The following is an 18,869-nucleotide window of genomic DNA, read 5'->3' as shown; positions in this document are numbered from 1 at the left end:
AAAAAATTTTAGGCTGACAAGTGGGGCAGAATATTTATCTGTATAGATGCAACAATGCTGGGATTTTCTGCAGATTCCGGAATGTTCATCATAAAAATGTGGGAAAAATGTGTGATTTCCAAGAAAGTTAGAGGTTTGCAGGGTATTGTGGGTAAGAAAATGGTGAATGGTGAATGGTGAATGTGAAGCACACCACACTGGACTCACCCAGATGTTTAGTTTCCAGATGTGTCTAGGTCTCGTAGATTTTTCTACATGGCAGCGTCCCAAAGTCCAAAAGGTGCAGCCCTCACCATACCAAGTGAGATGATTTTGAGAGTTATACAAGCTCTTATGGTCCAAATGTGAAACCTAAACCCAAAATAATCACATGTCCTCTTGCTTGCCGTGGGATAAAATGTTTTAGCGTGCAGGGGGAGATCTGAAAGGCTGTTACCCTTCACTTGGGGTGGGGGCATAACCATGCCCATACTGGTTGGTAGCCACCACCCACTATTTTTTTATTTATTTAATTCCCTGGGATCTAGTAGGCTTTCTGCCTCCTCCCCCCCCCCCGGGGAGTGGATCAGGAGTAATTGTCCCATCTGCTCACTGGTGGGCAGAACAACTTTGGCCCCATTTATTTTGGGTGGAGGTATGGCCATACCTCCACCCTTTTTTTTTAAAACAAATTCTTCCCTGGCGTCTGGTGGGCTTTCTGTCCCCCTGGAGCGGCAGATGAGCCTTACTAAAATAGGCAGATATGTCCTCAAGGGGGGCAGAAATAGCCTAAAATAAAGTTGCTCTCCTTGCGTGAAATTGGCGCAAAACAACTCTGGTGTCTAGTGGTTTCTGCCCCCCTTGGGGGAAGATCTGCCTAATTAAAATAGGCTGATCTGCCCAATGGCCTTAAATAAATTTGCCCCACAGGGGAGCGACCCTTGCCTGTGGGGCTGCTCCCCTTTTTTGAAATTGTCGCAAAAAAACAAAATCCCTTGCCTAAGGGGTCGCTCTCCTTGCTTGAAATTGGCACACACAAAAATCCCTGCTGTCTAGCGGTTTCTGCCCCCCTTGGGGGCAGATTGGCCTAATAAAAATAGGCCAATCTGCCTAATAAAATAATTGCCCCCCCCCCGGGGAGAGACCCTTGCCTAAGGGGTCGCTCCCCTTATGAGTGTAAACAAAAAAAATCCCTGGTGTCCAGTGGCTTCTGCCCCCCCGGGGGCAGATCGGCCTTATTAAAATAGGCCGATCTGCCCTGCGGGGGCAGAAAAGGCCTCATTACATAATTGCCCCCTGGCAACCCATGCCTAAGGGTTCGCTCCCCTTATACACATAAAAAAAAACATCCCTAGTGTCTAGTGTCATTCCTGCAGCACGATCGCTGTGTGATTGTGCTGCAGGAATGCTCAGAGAGACATGGAAAGGGAAGGAAAAGCCTTTCCTTCCCTTTTCATGCCTCCCTGATCTTCACTGCCCCCGTCCAAAGGAGAAACTAATCTGTTTCTCCTCGGATCGCGCTGGAAGCATGCTTAAAGCGCGATGGGGGGGGGGTACCTCTGATGAGGTCAGCGCACGATCGCTCCCTGACGTTATCATATGTCACTGGAGGGGTCGGAGTGGCTGGGATGGAAGAGGAAGCGATTCCCCTTCCATCCCTGCCCATGGGAGGGAGGGAGTGAGGCCCTCGGGGGGAGCACTAGCGCTTCCCCCAGGGGCCCATTGCTGGACAAGGTGGTTACATCTCTGGCGCCTGAGGGCCATGGCAGCGGACGTAACCACCTCGTCCACGGCACTAAAGGGGTTAAAGATCACCAGACTGAACACAACACAAAACTGGCCTATAGCCTTACTGAATTCACAGAATGCAATCAGCAGCCCACGGTCCTTTGGATACAGAGAAGGTCTTCGACCGGGTTCATTAGCCTTTCCTATTCAAAACATTGGAGCAACCGCAATGGCACACATCTGAAAACTTACATGTAAACCCTATCCTGTAACTCTTCCACCAAAACGTAGATAAATGGCAAACTTTCTCAGACAATCCTAATATCTAGAGGCACGAGGAAGCTTTTCCCCTTACCCCCAAGTGATGTTTGCACTCTAAATGGAGTCTTGCTGACGATTCCAAAAGTAGGGTTTATATTCGAGCTGTCCAGCTCTGTCCGCCCCAGACTGGAATAATAACTCTGGCTATAAAACCTTGGTCCAAGTCGAAGAGCACTATTCCAAGATTCCTTTGACTCACCTGTTATGGCTTGCCCGTAAAGTGTATGCAGAGAATCACATCTTGCTGTGATCTTATTCGATTCTTTTTGATTACTTGCAACAAGTGTCACAAAAGAAAGGAGCAACCACTGACCAATGACACCCATTACATGTACTCTAGACTTCCCTCCAGGCCTGACAGACCTGAACCTCCATAACTGGAAGCCACATAATATGACTCGACTCCGGGAGATCTTCTAGGAAAGCAAGTTAATGTCTGTGGAGGAGTTCATAGGACAGTTTTCAACTTCCAAAATCAGAAGGCCTTCACCTTAAACAATTGTGCCACTGGGCCTCTGGGGCACCAGTCAAGGAGAGAAGAAGAAGAAAACTTACACCACTACAATAACTTTTTGCCAATAGAGTAAAGTATACAGAAAAGTGATGGATGTAAAGCTTGAAGTTCTCAGTCACTGGTATTTAGGCTCATATTTATGAAAAAGTGACGCATCAGAGCTGCACCTCCCTACCAGCACCTAATGAGACCATGGTTGCACCGTATTTATAATAGGCTCACCATGGCGGTTGTTAGCACAATAGCGTCAAAATGTTTGACGCTATTGTGGCGCTTTGCTACACTAGCATCAAAAATCAAAAATAAATCTCATAATGCCTGGTTGCTTGCAAGCCCATATACACAGGGGCTTCACCTCAGTGCTGCGGTACATGGCTAATACTGTGCTAATCCATGTATGCACATTGTATCACAAGCATTTCTCTGTGTGTTTCCTCTACGCTTCAAAAGTTATATAAAGTGTTTAAAAAACTCGAGCTTGCATACCATTGACATTTTCAAATACCAATTTGAAACATTCTCCATAATTATCTAATTAAGGTGCTTAAAATAGTTTACTATATTGAAAGCTGCTTGCAGATAAACCACAGCAATGCCCTCTTCAACAGATGCATTCAGACAAAGCCAATTGGGTAGGAGATGGCAGACAAGAAGGACTTCTATGCATAGAAAGGCTGGCATTGCTTTGAAGAGTCAGAGCAGTCGATAATGAAATGGTGGTACCTTCCGACGTGCAAGGCTCTGTCATATGACATGCCAGAGAGACTAGTAAGTCCAAATATCTGTGGCAGTCAGAGCAGTGCTTAATTTGTGCTTGTTGTTTCCGGTGTTGAGCACCGGCACTTGTTTTTGAGGGCCGGGGCTTAGTCTTCTGCCTCAAGCATTTTCTGTGAGCAAAAGACACATATGGGAAAGACGGGTGAAGGGAAAAACAAAAAAGCGTCACAAAGAGAAAAAGTAGAATGCTGCGGGAGTGAGCTGAAGGGGCAGGGAGTGGCTTTAAATGGATTGGAGAGGCCCGAGATGGCTTCAGGATTATGCTGCCTAAGTATTCCGTGCTCACACATTTAATTGCTGCAGCCGCATGTTTGAGGAGGGCTTTGAGCACCGGCACCTTTTTATTTACAAATTAAGCACTGAGTCAGAGGCTGGACAGAGTCAGTGTGCTGTCAGGTTGATGATGAGCCATCAGTCATGGCTCTTTATATCAATCAAACTACTGCTTGCGCACATGGGGCATATCATGATGCGTTTTCAAGTGCCTAAATGGTCAATACGCTTTTTTTGGTGTCCTCAGCACATGCATTAACTTAAAACAATCCCTGAATTAACCCCTTCTGTGCCCAGGACGTAATGGTTACGTCCTGAGGCACAGTGCTGCTGTGCCCAGGACGTAACCATTACGTCCTGTGCACAGAGCCCAGAGGGAGCGCTCTCGCTCCCTCTGTGGGGTTCCCCCCCACCCCCCCAAGTCAGGGATGGAAGGGGAAGCCCTTCCCCTCCCACCCCCGACCCCCCCAACCCCCCCTGTGACGTCAGCGCGCGAGCGCGCGCTGATTAGTCACAGGGTCTCCCCCATCGCGCTGGAAGCAGAGCTTCCAGCGCGATTGAAAAAGAAATGCTTTTGCATTTCTTTTTCAATCCCATGGGGGAGGCCCCGAGAGGCTTCAAAGGGAAGGAAATGTATTTCCTTCCCTTTGAAGTCTCTCACAGGTTTCAAAAGCCGGATTGCTTGCAATCCGGCTTTTGAAACCCCACTAGACACCAGGGATTTTTTTTTTTTTCCTTGAAATTGGCAAAAGGGAGCGACCCCTTGGGCAAGGGTCGCTCCCAGGGGGGCATTTTTTTAGGAAGGCCTTTTCTGCCCCCCCTGGGGGCAGATTGGCCTATTATTAGGCCGATCTGCCCCCAGGGGGGGCAGAAACCTCTAGGCACCAGGGACCTTTTTTTTTTTTTTTTTTTTTTTTGTGATGATTTCTTTTTTTTTAGGTGGGGAGCGATCCCTTAGGCAAGGGTCGCTCCCCTACGGGGCAATATATATTTAGGCCATTTCTGCCCCCCTTGGGGGCAGATTGGCCTATTTTGATAAGGCCAAGGGGGGCAGAAACCATTAGACACCAGGGAGTTTGTTTTTGCGCGCGAATGTCACGCAACAAAGCAACCCCTTTGGCAAGGGTCGCTCCCAGGGGGGGCAATTTTTTGGGAAGGCCTTTTCTGCCCCCCCTGGGGACAGATCAGCCTATTATTAGGCCGATCTGCCCCCACGGGGGGCAGAAACCTCTAGGCACCAGGGATCTTTTTTTTTTTTTTGTTATGTTTTCTTTTTTTTTTAGGTGGGGAGCGACCCATTAGGCAAGGGTCGCTCCCCTAGGGGGCAAATTATATTTAGGCCATTTCTGCCCCCCTTGGGGGCAGATTGGCCTATTTTGATGAGGCCAATCTGCCCCCAAGGGGGGCAGAAACAATTAGACACCAGGGAGTTTTTTTTTTTTGCGTGAATTTCACGCAAGGGGAGCGACCCCTTAGGCAAGGGTCGCTCCCTGGGGGGGGGGGGGGGGGGGGGATTATTTTATGCCATTTCTGCCCCCCTGGGGGGGTAGATCAGCCTATTTTGATTCGGCTGATCTGCCCCCAAGGGGGGCAGAAACCACTAGGCACCAGGGATTTTTTTGTTTTTCTGTTTTACAGATGGGGAGCGACCCCATTGGACAAGGGTCGCTCCCCTGGAGGGGCAAAATGTATTTAGGCCATTTCTGCCCGCTTTGGGGGCAGATCGGCCTATTTTAGGTCAATCTGCCCCCAAGGGGGGCAGAAACCACTAGGCACCAGGGATCTTTTTTTTGCGCCGTCTCACAAGGGGAGCGACCTTGTAGTCAAGGGTCGCTCCCCGGGGGGGGGTAGGGGTGGGGGGGGCAAAATTATTTTAGGCCATCTCTGCCCCCCTGGGGGCAAATCGGCCTATTGGTATTAGGCCGGTCTACCCCCAGGGGGGGCAGAAACCTCTAGGCGCCAGGGCAAATTTTTTTTTTGTGTTTTTTTTATTGGTTTGGTGTTTTTTTTAGAGAAGGGGAGCGACCCATCAGGCAAGGGTCGCTCCCCTGTGGGGCAAATTGTGTTTAGCCCATTTGGTCGATTTTAGGTCAATCTGCACCCAAGGGGGCAGAAACCACTAGGCAACGGGGATTTGTTTTTTGGCGCCAATGTCACGCAGGGGTAGCGACCCCGTAGGCAAGGGTCGCACCTGGGCAGGGGGGGTTTGGGGGGGTGGGGGGTCAAATTTATTTTAGGGCATTTCCCCCCCCCCCCCCCCGGGGCCGGCTGAGCTAGAGGCTAAAATCCACAGGTAGGCACTTTGCAAAAAACACCTCTGTTTTCTGTGAAAAAATATGTTGTGTTTTGGGCCATTTCCTTTTGTGGGCGCTAGGCCTACCCACACAAGTGAGGTACCATTTTTATGGAGAGACTTAGGGGAACGCTGGGTGGAAGGAAATTTGGGGCTCCTCTCAGATTCCAGAACTTTCTGTCACCGAAATGAGAGGAAAAAGTGTTTTTAAGCCAGATTTTGATGTTTGCAAAGAATTCTGGGTAACAGAACCTGGTCAGAGCCCCGCAAATCACCCCATCTTGGATTCCCCTAGGTCTCTAGTTTTCAAAAATGCGCTGGTTTGCTAGGTTTCCCCAGGTGCCGGCTGAGCTAGAGGCCAAAATCCACACGTAGGCACTGTTTTCTATGAAAAAATGTGATGTGTCCACGTTGTGTTTTGGGCCATTTCCTGTCGCGAGCGCTAGGCCTACCCACACAAGTGAGGTATCATTTTTATCGGGAGACGTGGGGGAACGCTGGGTGGAAGGAAATTTGTGGCTCCTCTCAGATTGTAGAACTTTCTGCCACAGAAATGTGAGGAACATGTGTTTTTTTAGCCAAATTTTGAGGTTTGCAAAGGATTCTGGGTAACAGAACCTGGTCCGAGTCACACAAGTCACCCCATCTTGGATTCCCCTAGGTCTCTAGTTTTCAGAAATGCACAGGTTTGGTAGGTTTCCCTAGGTGGCGGCTGAGCTACAGGCCAAAATCTACAGGTAGGCACTTTGCTAAAAAAAAGGTCTGTTTTCTGTGATGTGTCCACGTTGCGCTTTGGGGTGTTTCCTGTTGCGGGCGCTAGGCCTACCCACACAAGTGAGGTATCATTTTTATCGGGAGACGTGGGGGAACGCTGGGTGGAAGGAAATTTGTAGCTCCTCTCAGATTCCAGAACTTTCTGCCACAAAAATGTGAGGGACATGTGTTTTTTTAGCCAAATTTTGAGGTTTGCAAAGGATTCTGGGTAACAGAACCTGGTCCGAGCCCCGCAAGTCACCCCTCCTTGGATTCCCCTAGGTCTCTAGTTTTCAGAAATGCACAGGTTTGGTAGGTTTCCCTAGGTGCCGGCTGAGCTAGAGGCCAAAATCTACAGGTAGGCACTTCGCAAAAAACACCTCTGTTTTTTTCCAAAATTTAGGATGTGTCTACGTTGCGCTTTGGGGTGTTTCCTGTCGCCGGCGCTAGGCCTACCCACGCAAGTGAGGTGTCATTTTTATCGGGAGACTTGGGGGAACGCTGGGTGGAAGGAAATTTGTAGCTCCTCTCAGATTCCAGAACTTTCTGCCACAAAAATGTGAGGGACATGTGTTTTTTTAGCCAAATTTTGAGGTTTGCAAAGGATTCTGGGTAACAGAACCTGGTCCGAGCCCCGCAAGTCACCCCTCCTTGGATTCCCCTAGGTCTCTAGTTTTCAGAAATGCACAGGTTTGGTAGGTTTCCCTAGGTGCCGGCTGAGCTAGGGCCAAAATCTACAGGTAGGCACTTCGCAAAAAACACCTCTGTTTTTTTCCAAAATTTAGGATATGTCCACGTTGCGCTTTGGGGTGTTTCCTGTCGCCGGCGCTAGGCCTACCCACGCAAGTGAGGTATCATTTTTATCGGGAGACTTGGGGGAACGCTGGGTGGAAGGAAATTTGTAGCTCCTCTCAGATTCCAGAACTTTCTGCCACAGAAATGTGAGGGACATGTGTTTTTTTAGCCAAATTTTGAGGTTTGCAAAGGATTCTGGGTAACAGAACCTGGTCCGAGCCCCGCAAGTCACCCCTCCTTGGATTCCCCTAGGTCTCTAGTTTTCAGAAATGCACAGGTTTGGTAGGTTTCCCTAGGTGCCGGCTGAGCTAGAGGCCAAAATCTACAGGTAGGCACTTCGCAAAAAACACCTCTGTTTTTTCCCAAAATTTAGGATGTGTCCACGTTGCGCTTTGGGGTGTTTCCTGTCGCCGGCGCTAGGCCTACCCACGCAAGTGAGGTATCATTTTTATCGGGAGACTTGGGGGAACGCTGGGTGGAAGGAAATTTGTAGCTCCTCTCAGATCCCAGAACTTTCTGCCACAGAAATGTGAGGGACATGTGTTTTTTTAGCCAAATTTTGAGGTTTGCAAAGGATTCTGGGTAACAGAACCTGGTCCGAGCCCCGCAAGTCACCCCTCCTTGGATTCCCCTAGGTCTCTAGTTTTCAGAAATGCACAGGTTTGGTAGGTTTCCCTAGGTGCCGGCTGAGCTAGAGGCCAAAATCTACAGGTAGGCACTTCGCAAAAAACACCTCTGTTTTTTTCCAAAATATAGGATGTGTCCACATTGCGCTTTGGGGTGTTTCCTGTCTCCGGCGCTAGGCCTACCCACGCAAGTGAGGTATCATTTTTATCGGGAGACTTGGGGGAACGCTGGGTGGAAAGAAATTTGTAGCTCCTCTCAGATTCCAGAACTTTCTGCCACAAAAATGTGAGGGACATGTGTTTTTTTAGCCAAATTTTGAGGTTTGCAAAGGATTCTGGGTAATAGAACCTGGTCCGAGCCCCGCAAGTCACCCCTCCTTGGATTCCCCTAGGTCTCTAGTTTTCAGAAATGCACAGGTTTGGTAGGTTTCCCTAGGAGCCGGCTGAGCTAGAGGCCAAAATCTACAGGTAGGCACTTCGCAAAAAACACCTCTGTTTTTTTCCAAAATTTAGGATGTGTCCACGTTGCGCTTTGGGGTGTTTCCTGTCGCCGGCGCTAGGCCTACCCACGCAAGTGAGGTATCATTTTTATCGGGAGACTTGGGGGAACGCTGGGTGGAAGGAAATTTGTAGCTCCTCTCAGATTCCAGAACTTTCTGCCACAGAAATGTGAGGGACATGTGTTTTTTTAGCCAAATTTTGAGGTTTGCAAAGGATTCTGGGTAACAGAACCTGGTCCGAGCCCCGCAAGTCACCCCTCCTTGGATTCCCCTAGGTCTCGAGTTTTTCGAAATGCACAGGTTTGGTAGGTTTCCCTAGGTGCCGGCTGAGCTAGAGGCCAAAATCTACAGGTAGGCACTTCGCAAAAAACACCTCTGTTTTTTTCCAAAATTTAGGATGTGTCCACGTTGCGCTTTGGGGTGTTTCCTGTCGCCGGCGCTAGGCCTACCCACGCAAGTGAGGTGTCATTTTTATCGGGAGACTTGGGGGAACGCTGGGTGGAAGGAAATTTGTAGCTCCTCTCAGATTCCAGAACTTTCTGCCACAGAAATGTGAGGGACATGTGTTTTTTTAGCCAAATTTTGAGGTTTGCAAAGGATTCTGGGTAACAGAACCTGGTCCGAGCCCCGCAAGTCACCCCTCCTTGGATTCCCCTAGGTCTCTAGTTTTCAGAAATGCACAGGTTTGGTAGGTTTCCCTAGGTGCCGGCTGAGCTAGAGGCCAAAATCTACAGGTAGGCACTTCGCAAAAAACACCTCTGTTTTTTTCCAAAATTTAGGATGTGTCCACGTTGTGCTTTGGGGTGTTTCCTGTCGCCGGCGCTAGGCCTACCCACGCAAGTGAGGTATCATTTTTATCGGGAGACTTCGGGGAACGCTGGGTGGAAGGAAATTTGTAGCTCCTCTCAGATTCCAGAACTTTCTGCCACAGAAATGTGAGGAACATGTGTTTTTTTAGCCAAATTTTGAGGTTTGCAAAGGATTCTGGGTAACAGAACCTGGTCCGAGCCCCGCAAGTCACCCCTCCTTGGATTCCCCTAGGTCTCTAGTTTTCAGAAATGCACAGGTTTGGTAGGTTTCCATAGGTGCCGGCTGAGCTAGAGGCCAAAATCTACAGGTAGGCACTTCGCAAAAAACACCTCTGTTTTCTTCCAAAAATTTGGATGTGTCCACGTTGCGCTTTGGGGCGTTTCCTGTCGCGGGCGCTAGGCCTACCCACACAAGTGAGGTATCTTTTTTATCGGGAGACTTGGGGGAACATAGATTAGCAAAACAAGTGTTATTGCCCCTTGTCTTTCTCTACATTTTTTCCTTCCAAATATAGGAGAGTGTGTAAAAAAGACATCTATTTGAGAAATGCCCTGTAATTCACATGCTAGTTTGGTCACCCCGGAATTCAGATATGTGCAAATAACCACTGCTCCTCAACACCTTATCTTGTGCCCTTTTTGGAAATACAAAGGTTTTCTTGATAGCAATTTTTTACTCTTTATATTTCAGCAAATGAATTGCTTTATACCCGGTATAGATTGAAAATGCACGTCAGGGTGTAGCTCATTTATTGGCTCTGGGTTCCTTGGGTTCTTCATGAACCTACAAGCCCTATATATCCCCGCAACCAGAGGAGTCCAGCAGACGTAACGGTATATTGCTTTCGATAATCTGACATTGCAGGGAAAAGTTACAGAGTAAAACGTAGAGAAACATTTATGTTTTTTTCTCCTCAATTTCAATATTTTTCTTTTTCAGTTGTTATTTTCTGTAGGAAACCCTTGTAGGATCTACACAAATGACCCCTTGCTAAATTCAGAATTTTGTCTACTTTTCAGAAATGTTTAGGTTTCTGGGATCCAGCATTGGTTTCATGCCCATTTCTGTCACTGACTGGAAGGAGGCTGAAAGCACAAAAAACTGCAAAAATGGGGTATGCCCTAGTAAAATGCCAAAATTGTGTTGAAAAATTGGGTTTTCTGATTCAAGTCTGCCTGTTCCTGAAAGCTGGGAAGCTGCTGAGTTTAGCACCTCAAACCCTTTGTTGATGCCATTTTCAGGGGAAAAACCACAAGCCTTTTTCTGCAGCCACTTTTTCCATTTTTTTTAAAAAAAACTAAATTTTCACTGTATTTTGGCCAATTTCTTGGCCTCCTTCAAGGGAACCCACAAAGTCTGGGTACCTCTAGAATCCCTAGGATGTTGGAAAAAAAGGCTTGGTTAGCTTATGTGGACAAAAAGTTATGAGGGCCTAAGCGCGAACTGCCCCAAATAGGCAAAAAAGGCCCGGCACAGGAGGGGGAAAAGGCCTGGCAGCGAAGGGGTTAATGCATGTTTTGCGTAAAGCAAAGCTTGTAAACACAGAGTCAATTACTGTCCTTGAAAAAATGGCCTCATAACAGAGGATACAGCACAATTTTTAAATAAATGTGCTCAATACCATAGACTCCGAAATGGTGTTAGCGCATCAGACCTTAATAAGTAAACTTACAAGGGGATGCAAATAGGTCTATGAACCTTTGGACCCGTAATTAAGATGATCCCACCATAACTCCAGTACATGGAGATCAATAATCTGTAATCAATCAATAACATAAATAATCAATGATAATCAATAACTTTAATAATCAATGGAGTCAGTAATTTTCACACACCATGACCTTTCAGTCATGAATAACCACACCTTTTAGTAAAAGTTAGAATATTTATTTCCCTACATTAACAATGCTAAAGTCACGTAAAATAATCTCAAAATCAAATGATACACATACTGAAACAACACTGGCTGTCCAAAGCGACGGAAGAAATGTGATCTAATGAAAGCTTGAACTACGACACATTCTAAGGTTACGGTGCAAATTGATAATAAGAACAATTGCGCAATATCACATATATTTAGATTCAGCAAAGAAATTCATCAAAAGTTATTCCCTATTGGCAGCATTTTCATTAGCGAGAAATCCTTATCTAGCATCCGATTAGCATCAGCTTCATGCAAAATAATTTAGCAAACACAAATTTAGAAAACATCTAACTATGGCTCTATCAAACAGTGCTGCTGGTACCTAGAAAGAAAAAGCAAATAGGCATAACAGACACATGGGTACAATAATACCTCTCCTCAATTGGATTGGGAAGTTAAGATAATCTTCATCATCAGGACATCAGTTCAGTCAGCAAGGCATCAGGATTCAGCATCAAAGTTCAGAAAACGCAAAGTCTTTAAGCAACTCGAATGAATAGAGATAAACCCTCCAGAAGAATAGAGAGGATATGGCCTGTCTTCTCCTGGTGCAGTCCTGTTAAGTTAAATTTCCTAAAACTACTTCCCAAGTCCCTATTGGTCAAGGGATCGCATGTTCACACTTTGTCCAATAAAACTAAAACTCCAAATCTATGAATTCTACCATCACTCCGTGCACATGTCGCTGATTGGTTTCACCTGCAATGTCCTCATCATCCGGCTCGTCAGGTAACAATATTGTTGCAGCTTCTACTCCAGTCAGTATCTCCATTGTTCTCCTCCTGAGAAAGTCAGTCTTACACACATTACACACATAGGGGGTCATTACAACATTGGCGGTAAAAGCCGCTTACCGCCGGTCAGAAGACTGCCAACACACCTCTGCGGCCGCGTGATTCTGCCACAGCTATCATGACCCACATCTCGGATTCCGCCGAAATTCAGACACCCACACAAGTCCGCCACACCAAAGATCAGTGATAAACTGGCGGAAAAAAAGCCTCCACCGTCACGCCAACAGAAACACGCCCATGCTATCACGACCCACGAATCCACGCGGCGGTCTTTCAACCGCGGTATTCCATTGGCGGTACACACCGCCACGCTCAAAATACACACACATCTACAAAACACCACCACATTGGACAATTCAAAATACACACACCTGATACACATACAAACACCACTCCCACACACCCAACACTATATAAAACACACACCCACATCACCCACAAACCCCTACGACCAAAACTTATAGACAAAGGCGACAGACATAGAGCACAGCAATAGACAACCCCACCACACAGAGGCACACAACACCATCACCCATACAACATCCACACACAAAACAACCCACACCACCACACATCACCACACTAATCAACACATACACCACCCCAACCATCACCTACACCACCCCATGTCACGCCAAAGACACCCCAGGTTTTCAGAGTAGGAGCTCAGGGTCATAGTGGAGGAAATCGTACGGGTAGAGCCACAGCTATTTGGATCACAGGTGCAGCACACCTCCATAGCCAGGAAGATGGAGCTATGGCGAAGAATCGTCGACAGGGTCAATGCTGTGGGACAGCATCCAAGAAATCGGGAAGACATCAGGAAGAGGTGGAACGACCTACGGGGGAAGGTGCATTCAGTGGTCTCCAGGCACAACATCGCAATTCAGCAGACTGGCGGCGGACCCCCACCTCCTCCCCCACAACTAACAACATGGGAGGAGCAGGTCTTGACCATCATGCATCCAGAGGGCCTCGGAGGAGTCGGTGGAGGAATGGACACTGGTAAGTCAAATCTTAACTATCATATCCCCCACCCTACCTGCATGCTATCACACACCCCCACCCTCACCCCCTCCCCTATCACTCCAACTCCTCACTGATGTACTAATAACACAAACCACACATCCCAACACCAAGCCCTGCATGACACAACTAAGCCTGGACACCCATCACTAAAGCATGCTCACTGCACATATCCATAACACCCCCCCAACCATCATCACACAAGCCCCCACACAGGAATGATTGCACTGGGGTACACGCACACCCACCCATTGCACACCATGACACACACACATGCAATAATCATGCTCTTATACCCCTGCCTGACCACTACGTAACGTCACCAGACAGGAGGGTCCAGACATCTCCACCCCACCCACAGAAGAGGCCCACAGTGACGACAGCAGCTCTGGCCAACTGGATCCAGATGACCAGCCCGGACCATCGTGGGCCTCGGGACAGTCGGTTCCCCTCGCACAGGCACAGCCCAACACTGATCTTCCACCCTCTGGTAACACCAGCACAGCACCCACCCAGCGGGCCCATACCTCCGTCCCCAGGACACGTCAATCAGCTGTGTATCCACCACTACAGGGAACCCAGGATAACCCACCACCCCAACAACAACAGGGACCTGGGGGCAGTGGTAGTGGGCATACGGTCCAGGGGATGGAGGCACAGGAACACAGGGGAACTGGGAGGGCTGCTGTGTGACAGGGGGCGGACAGGCCAAGGGAACCCACTCTCCACGAGGCCCTCTCCTCCATCATGGGAGCACACCACCACTCCCAGGAGACGATGGCTACGGTCCTGGCCAAGTTTCAGGAGACCCAGCGCATGCAGGAGGAACAGTATTTGGGCTTCAGGGAGGAGCTCAGAACCATCAGCTCCGCCCTGGGCACCATCGTAGGGGTGCTGAAGGACATACAAAAGACCATGAGGGACACCGTGGTGCTCCAAGGGGCCCCTGACACTAGCCTGGACGATGAACTGCCCACCACCTCCGCCGGCGCTAGTGGACAGGACGCCCCGCCACAGGACCACCACACCAGCACCCCACCCCCTGCAGATGGAGAACCATCCCGCAAGCGGTCCCTGAGATCCAGGAACAGGACAGAGCAAGATGGCAAGACCCCCACCAGGAAATGAGACAACCCTGATTGTCATCCCACTGTCATACTTTGTCACCCTGTCCATACTTAAACTGCCCCAGCTCCACTTCCTATGCCCATATGGGCAGTGCACCTGTGAGACTAATAGACTGGACTCTGGCATGGACATTCCTCCACCATCACCCATCACCATTTTGCCACCCCCTCCAATAATTAGCACTTCAATAAACACCCTTGAACCCCAAAACGATCTGGAGTCAGTCTGTGATTTTGAAAATGTGTATTAGCTACAACAGTGACAAAATGCGTTTTCAAATGTAATGCCAACATACCTATGTCACACATCATAAGTCCATGAAGGATGCAAGCAGATGACACACATTGGTAACCACACCTGTGAAACCGTAATGGAAATGTACAACTCAGTTACCAAATACTGCTTCAAATTGACAGACAGGATAGAGGTAGAAGTGTGAAAGTGAATGTAATAGTAAAAAAAATGTTCTCACCTGTGTGTCACTGGAAATATTGCTGGATGACTGACTCCCTGTTTTCTATGTCTTCTTCCTCAGCTTCCTCCTCATCACTGTCCACAGGCTCCACAGCAGCCACAACAGCGCCATCTGGACCATCCTCCTGCAGAAAAGGCACCTGGCGTCGCAAAGCAAGATTGTGAAGCATCGAGCAGGCGATGATGATCTGGCACACCTTCCTTGGTGAGTAGAATAGGGAACCACCTGTCATATGGAGGCACCTGAACCTGGCCTTCAGGAGGCCGAAGGTGCGTTCGATCACCCTCCTAGTCCGCCCATGGGCCTCATTGTAGCGTTCCTCTGCCCTGGTCCTGGGATTCCTCACTGGGGTCAATAGCCATGACAGGTTGGGGTAACCAGAGACCCCTAATAGCCACACCCGGTGCCTCTGGAGTTGACCCATCATATACGGGATGCTGCTATTCCGCAGGATGTAGGCGTCATGCACTGAGCCAGGGAACATAGCATTTACCTGGGAGATGTACTGGTCTGCCAAACATACCATCTGTACATTCATGGAATGATAAGTCTTCTGGTTCCTGTACACCTGTTCACTCTTGCGGGGGGACCAGAGCTACATGGGTGCCATCAATAGCACCTATGATGTTGGGGATATGTCCCAGGGCATAGAAGTCACCTTTAACTGTAGCCAAATCCTCCACCTGAGGGAAAACGATGTAGCTCCTCACGTGTTTCAGCAGGGCAGACAACACTCTGGACAACACGTTGGAAAACATAGGCTGGGACAACCCTGATGCCATGGCCACTGTTGTTTGAAATGATCCACTTGCAAGGAAATGGAGCACTGATAGCACCAGCACTTCAGGGGGTATTCCTGTGGGATGGCGGATTGGTGAGATCAGGTCTGGCTCCAACTGGGTACACAGTTCCTGGATTGTGGCACGGTCAAACCTGTAGGTGATGATCAAATGTCGCTCCTCCATTGTTAACAGGTCCACCAGCGGTCAGTACACCGGAGGATTCCGCCATCTCCTCTAATGTCCCAGCTGACGGTGCCTAAGAAGGACAACAGCGACCACAGAGTCAACAAATTCTCAGGTATGTACCCACAGCTACACAGAACACGACACCAAATACAAAACTCTTCCTGTATGTGTGTTGAGTGTAGGCCTAGGTATGTGTGATGCAGTAGTAAATGAAGCCATGTGGGCCCCTGAAATGGCGGCTGCCTGACCTCTAAACTGGGACAATGGGATGTGAGGTAACTGCACTGGCGTTGTACACCGTCGCGGTAGGCGGTCGTAGACCGCGGCGCAATGCTGCATTGGTTAACATTGGACCCTATGGGTCCCAGGAGCCAATGATGAATTGCGCCAGCGGTGATGATATGCACCGCCACGGACGTCACCGCCGCGGACGTGACCGCCATTTTCTATCTGTTCAATCACTCAATACCTGATCTTCGACAGGAGAGGACCTACACTGCAAGTGCTGCTGTGACCTCGGTCTGGAAGAGATAATGGCTGCTGCGTCTGGGGAAAGGGCCCCTGCCTTCACTGCTCAGGAGTTGGAGAAGCTCCTGGACGGGGCCCTCCCCCAGTACACGCTACTCTACGGTCCTCCAGACCAACAGGTAAGTACACAGAGAGCACGTTGTATGGGCTATGCTGGGTGGAGAGGGCTGGATGTCAGTAGGAAGGGGGCAGAGTTCTGCGACCATGAAGGACTGTGAATGCATGTGCCACATGGCAAGGGTAGGGATGGAGGCCACTCACTTTGACGGTGCAGTTGGTAGTGACTTCTCTTCTTCCCCTGTACATGTCATGCAGGTCAGCGCCCACCAGAAGAAGGACATTTGGCGTGCCATCGCCAAGGACGTCCGGACCCTGGGGGTCCACCAGAGACGGGGCACCCACTGCCGTAAAAGATGGGAGGACATTCGCCGTTGGAGCAAGAAGACAGCGGAGGCTCAGCTGGGGATGACCTCCCAACGTGGGAGGGGTGCCTGTCGCACCATGACCCCCTTGATGTTCCGGATCCTGGCGGTGGCCTACCCTGAGTTGGATGGGCGCTTGAGGACATCACAGCAGACACAAGGGGGTGAGTACACTCTCATTCTGCGGACTTAGTGCGCAGTGGAGGGGTCTGGGTGGGGGATGAGGACTGTGGGTTTCCCTAGGCCAGGGCGAGTTCCATAGGCTAGGCCCCTTCGTAAGGCATGGCCCTGTGGCCCTCCACCCCACCTCTGTAGAGTGCCAAGTACAGGTATACATGCCCCTGTGTCATCTATGTGTACAGATGACACTTATAGCCATGTAGGCCATATCCCAGAAATTGCATCTGTAGAGGCCAAGAGCACGGCGTAGTGCAGGGGGCTGCTGTGTCAGTATTGTCCGCCAACGGTAGCGGTAAGCCATGCACTCAACCTGTCTTTCTTCTGTTTCCCCACCCCTTTTTCTGCTCTCCCTGTTCTTTTGTGCATCAGCATCATCAGACAGAGGTACAGTGGCACCGGAGCACGAGGGAGCTGCATCCCACATGGCCATGGAGGGCCACACCACAGACTCTGAATACACCAGTGGGACGGAGGGCGAGGGGAGCTTCACATCGGTCACCGGCTCAGCAAACAGCGACACGGACTCGTCCGCCGATGGGAGCTCCCTTGTGGTGGCGGCACCATCTGTGCCCCCCACTTCTACAGGTACAGCCGCCACCCCCCCTACCAGCACCGCCCTCCCAGCAGCCCCTCAGCCTTCGCTCTGTGCCCGCTCACCCAGGAGGGTGGGCATCACCTTCGCCCCAGGCATCTCAGCCCCTGCCCCTGTCACCCCTGCTGCCCTCAGTGAGGAGGCCATTGACCTCCTCAGGTCACTCACTGTTGGGCAGTCTACCATTGTGAATGCCATCCAGGGTGTAGAAGGGGAGTTGCAACACACTAATGCATTCCTGGAGGGCATTCATTCTGGTCAGGCTGCCCATCATCGAACACTGCAATCTCTGGCCTCAGCATAGATGGCAGCCATTGTCCCTGTCTCTAGCCTCCCCCCTCCAACTTCCTCCACCCAGACCCAATCCCCTGTACCCCAGCCTATCCCAACCACACCATCAGACAAGCATGCAAACACCTCACCACACAAAAGTAGCTCAGGCAAACATAGGCACCACACATCCCACAGGCACTCACACAAGCATTACCCACATACAGACACAGCAACATCCACTGCCTCCACTGTGTCCCCCTCCTCGTCGTCTCCCTCCTCCCTCCCAGTGTCGTCTACACTCTCACCTGCATGCACTACATCTACAGGCACTAGGACTCGCACCAGAACACCCAGCACCACACCCCGCTCACCTGCACTCACCACCCCCACTACCATTTACACGTCCCCTGTGTCCATTCCCAGTGTGTCTGTGACGCCCCCTCCCAAAGTACACAAACATGTGCACCCACACACCCAACATCCATCCACCTCACGACAGCCTCCAGTACCTGCACCTGCACCTGCACCCAAATCACCTAAAGTTACACCTTCTACAACCACCTCCTCTTCCTCCACTCCCAGACCCCCTCCAGCTACCCATCCCAGTGTTCGTCAGAAACTCTTCCTGAGCAACGTTGACCTCTTTCCCACCACCCCCACCCTTCCAATTCATAGGTCCCGTAGTAGCACCTCAGCCAAAAAAAGTCCGATACCAGTGGTGCGTGTTAAAGGTCTGTGGAGTGCACTAGCCACCAGGGCAGCCAGTGTGACACGGAGCCAAAGCACTGCCAGTCCACCCCCTGTAAAGCACCTTAAGTTGGAAAGTGCCTGACGGGAGAGGGTGAAGACTCCTGCCGGCAAAACAGCTCACAAGGGTCCCGGGGGGAGTGCCGAGTCAGCTGTGACTCCTCCCACGGTGGTGAAGGGGCAGAAGAGGTCTCCAAGGTCTGGTAAGAGCAGCACGGTGGAGAAGGCCGCCATCCTCCCCGCCGGCCGGGACGCCACCGCCAGCACTATCATCACTGGTCCGGAGACCACCGCCAGAGTCAGTGCCCTGGAGGGCAGCAGTATTGTCACTGGTCCGGAGACCACCGCCAGAGTCAGTGCCCTGGAGGGCAGCAGTATCGTCACTGGTCCGGAGACCACCGCCAGCGTCAGTGCCCTGGAGGGCCCCGGCAGCCATAGCCCCG

The sequence above is a fragment of the Pleurodeles waltl genome, chromosome 11 (genome assembly GCF_031143425.1).
Source record: "Pleurodeles waltl isolate 20211129_DDA chromosome 11, aPleWal1.hap1.20221129, whole genome shotgun sequence".
In the NCBI taxonomy this organism is placed as follows: Eukaryota; Metazoa; Chordata; class Amphibia; order Caudata; family Salamandridae; genus Pleurodeles; species Pleurodeles waltl.
Note: the sequence above shows the minus strand (reverse complement) of the source record.